The 4,082-nt window shown below is 46.4% G+C and overlaps 1 pseudogene; it reads left to right on the plus strand.

The window, feature by feature from the left end:
• Positions 1–62: 62 nt before the first annotated feature.
• On the plus strand, positions 63–2,577 carry LOC116095363 (annotated as a pseudogene).
• Positions 2,578–4,082: the final 1,505 nt, after the last annotated feature.

A 4,082-nucleotide genomic window follows, 5' to 3' on the forward strand; every position in this document is an offset into this window, starting at 1 on the left:
GGGGAGATGCCCACCAGGAAGGAGCATCAGAAAGCCTGGGCTCTGTACTTGAATGGTTTTGAATGCCCCAGAAGGCTACCTACCAGAACAGACTAAAAGTACTCTACAGTCAGAAAGCCACGCCTGGCCTGGCTCCAGCCAGAAGGCTTGCAGATACATTCCTTCCCTGTCACACAGGGTTTTGATGCCCTCGAAATCAGGAATGACTACTACCCGAATCGTGTGGATTGGATCTCTGGAAACGTATTGGCTGTGGCACTGGACACAGTTTGTACTTATGGAATGCTGGTTCCAGTGACATCCTGCAGTTGTTGCAAATGGAGCAGCCTGGGGACTACATATCCTATGTTGGCCTGGATCAAAGAGGAAAACTACCTAGCTGTGGTCAGTAATGCTGAGGTGCAGCTATGGGATGTCCAGTAGCAGAAACGACTTCGAAACATGACCAGTCACTCACCTCGAGTAAGCTCCCTAAGTTGGAACAGCTATATCCTGTCCCCTGGTTCACGGTCTGGCCACATCCACCACCATGATGTTCTGGTAACAGATCACCATGTGGCCACACTGAGCAGCCATAGCCAGGAAGAATGTGGGACTGCACTGGGGCCCAGATGGAGGACAGCTGGCAAGTGGTGGCAATGCTAACATTGTCAACGTGTGGCCTAGTGGTCCTGGAGAAAGTGGCTGGGTTCCCCTGCAAACACTCAGCATCAAGGCGCTGTCAAGGCAGTTGCATGGTGTCCATAGCAGTCCAGTATCCTGGCAACAGGAGGAGGTACCAGTGACTGACACATTCGCATTTGGAACATCTGTTCTGGGGCCTAAATGCTGTGGATGTGCATCCCCAGGTGTGCTCTGTCCTCTGGTCTCCCCACTCTAAGGAGCTTATCACAGGTCATGGCCTTGTCCACAACCAGCTGGTTATTTGGAAGTACCCAACCACTGGCCAAGGTGACTGAGCGCAAAGGTCACACAGCCCGGGTCCTGAGTCTTAGGATGAGTCAGGATGGGGTCACCGTGGCAGCAGCAGCAGCCAATGAGACTCAATGGTTGTGGCTCTGCTTTGAGTTGGACCCTGCCCTTTCCCAGGAGCTGGGGCAGGGAGGAGAGGAAGCCAGTGTAGCTAAAAGCAGCCTTATTCCAAGGCATCCATTAAAAACAAACCTTTCCCTTCTTGATTTTTTTTTGTTTATTTTTTTCTAATAAAGTTCATGTCTTCCTTTAAAAAAATGTTTGTGTGGGTCAGACTAGGTATGAGAGTCAGCTATGGGAATTCAATTCATTATTTATTTGTTTTTATTTGCATAGGTGTCTTGCGTGCATGAGTATCTGTGTACTGTGTATATACTTGGTGTCTGCAGAAGTCAGAACTGAATGTCAGCTCCACTGGAACTGGAGTTACAGACAATTGTGAGCTGCCATGTGGGTCCTGAGAATCAAACCCATAGGAACTAGGGTGCTGTTCAAATTGCTTAATGTAAAAAACATACATGGTGAAACTGTCTGCTTTTTAGCTGGGAAATCTGTAGCAACTGGCTCTTCTGCCTGTAAAGAAAGGAAGCAATATCTTTTTATGCTTTTTAAATAATATTCCTTCCTCCCTTCCTATCTGCCCTTCTCTCTCTGTCTCTCTCTGTCTCTGTCTTGATCTCTCTCTGCAGGTCACCTCTCTTTTTAGGGCTGGAGCCAAGAAGGCTATTCCAGAGAAGAAAAAGAAGGTTTCCTGCTGTGTCAGGAACTCTTAAGGAATTTCAGAGTTGAAAGTGAAGCACCTGTGGAAGAAGTTTGCCCTGAAGACATTGATAAGGCAAGGAGGAAGCTCATCTAGAAGACAAAGGAGTGCAGGCAGGTGGACGGGACTGAGATACCGATGGACAGGAAGACAAGGTGAGCTGGAAATTCTTAAGTACCCGCCTAAGGAAAATTGGTGTTTGTCATCAGAATCTGAGGTATCAATGGAGTAAGGCCTCGCACAGTCCAGCAACTTCTTAGTCTTCAACAGATTTTTTTTTTTTTTTTTTTTTTTGGTTTTTCGAGTTTCGAGACATGGCTGTCCTAGAACTCACTCTGTAGACCAGGCTGGCTTCAACCTCAGAAATCCGCCTGTCTCTGCCTCCCAAGTACTGGGATTAAAGGCATGCACCACCACTGCTTGGCCTTCGACAGATTTTCAATGGCACCTTTGTCAAAAAGGCTTCAAATAACATGCTGAGGATTGTGGATCCATACATCTCATGACAGGTACCCCAACCTGAAGTTGGAAATGAGCTCATCTATAAGCAAGGCTATGGCAAAGTCAGTAAGAAGTGAATTGCTGTGACAGACAATTCTTTGATTTCTGGATCTCTTAGTAAATTTGACATCATCTGCCTGGAGGATCTAATTCATAAGATCTATACAGTTGGGAAACACTTCAAGGAAGTGAATAACTTCCTATGGCCCTTCAAATTAACTTTCTCACCACAAGGTGGGATGAAGAAAAAGACAACTCACTTTGTGGATGGTGGAGATACTGATAACAGGAAAGACTAAATAAACAGACTTAACAGAGAGGAACTAAGGTGTCGGCCATGGTAGTTTTGTAATTTGGTCAGTTATTAGACAGTCACAGCTTGGCAAATTGAAAAAAAAAAAGGACAGAGTCAGTCTGTATATTCCTGGTTAGCCTGGAACTTACTTTATAGACTAGGCTGGCCTCTAAATCACAGAAGTCTGTCTGTCTTCCTAGTGGCTGGGATTGAAGATATGAGCTACCACCCCCAGCCTATGGTCGTTTTTTCTATTATTATTATTATTATTATTATTATTATTATTATTATTATTATTAAATTTTATTTATGTGTGATGGGAGTTGAATGCTGGTGTGCCTGTGCCATGGTGCATGTGTGGAGGTCCGAGGACAAGTCTGGGGTGTCAGAGTCAGTTCTCTCCTTCCACTGTGAGTTCCAGGGATGAAACTTAGGTGGTCAGCCTTGCAAGGCAAGAACTTTTACTCCTGAGCTATGTCCCTTTTCCAGGATTGATGGAAGGGTGTAGGATCTGAATGGCTCCAATCCCCATCTCCTCCACGAAATAGAAAGCATTCTACAAAATTGGGGCCTTGGTTAGGCAACTGGCTTCTATCTTCCCTTAGGGTGGTGAGTAACCGGGAGTGTTTCTCTTAAGTCTAGGATTTGGCATGGGTTCCCTTTAATTGAATGCAACAGCACATGCTTGGAAATTACTATTTCCTTTCCAGAAGCACTCCCCAAACTATCTGACACATACATGTACTCTCACCTAGATAAAATAGTGATGCGAGTGGAGAGGGTGGGAGGTATAGTTACAGCGTGTTATTCCATGTATACTTGCTTTGGGCACTTGGAAAACTTCATAATGAACATGGCTTATTGAAAGTAACCTAGGGCTACTATCTTCTCAAAGGAGTCCCTTCAGCATTCTGTTTAAATTTCATTCCCTTAGCAATTTCCATCCATACTCTTTTAAAAATTATTTTAATTTATTTTTATTAATCATTCCATTTGTTTACATCTCAAATGCTATCCCACTTCCCCGTTACTCCTCCACAAGCCCCCCATACCACAACCTTCCTCTCCTCCCTCCTCTTTGCCTCTATGAGGATGCTCCCCTACCCACCCACCCTCTCCTGCCCCACCCCTCCAGCATCTCCCTACACTGGGGCATCAAACCTCCACAGGACCAAGGGCTTCCCCTCACACTGATGTCAGGCAAGGTCATCCTCTACTACATATGTATCTGGAGCCATGGACCACTCCCTGTACACTCCTTGGTTGGTGGTGTAGACTCTGGGAGCACTGGGTGGTCAGGCCAGCTGATGTTGTTCTTCCTATGGGGTTGCAATCCCCCTCAGCTCCTCCAGTCCTTCCGCCAGCTCCCCCACCAGGATCCCTGCGCTTAGCTGATAGTTAGCTTCATGCATCAACATCTGCGTTGGCCAGTTGCTGGCCAGACCTCCCAAGGAACAGCCACACCAGGTTCCTGTCTTCAAGCACCTCTTGACAACAGCAACAGTGTTGGGGACAGGATGGATCCCCAGGTGGGGCCAGTCCCCTGCCACCTAT

The sequence above is a fragment of the Mastomys coucha genome, chromosome X, assembly GCF_008632895.1.
Source record: "Mastomys coucha isolate ucsf_1 chromosome X, UCSF_Mcou_1, whole genome shotgun sequence".
Classification (NCBI taxonomy): domain Eukaryota; kingdom Metazoa; phylum Chordata; class Mammalia; order Rodentia; family Muridae; genus Mastomys; species Mastomys coucha.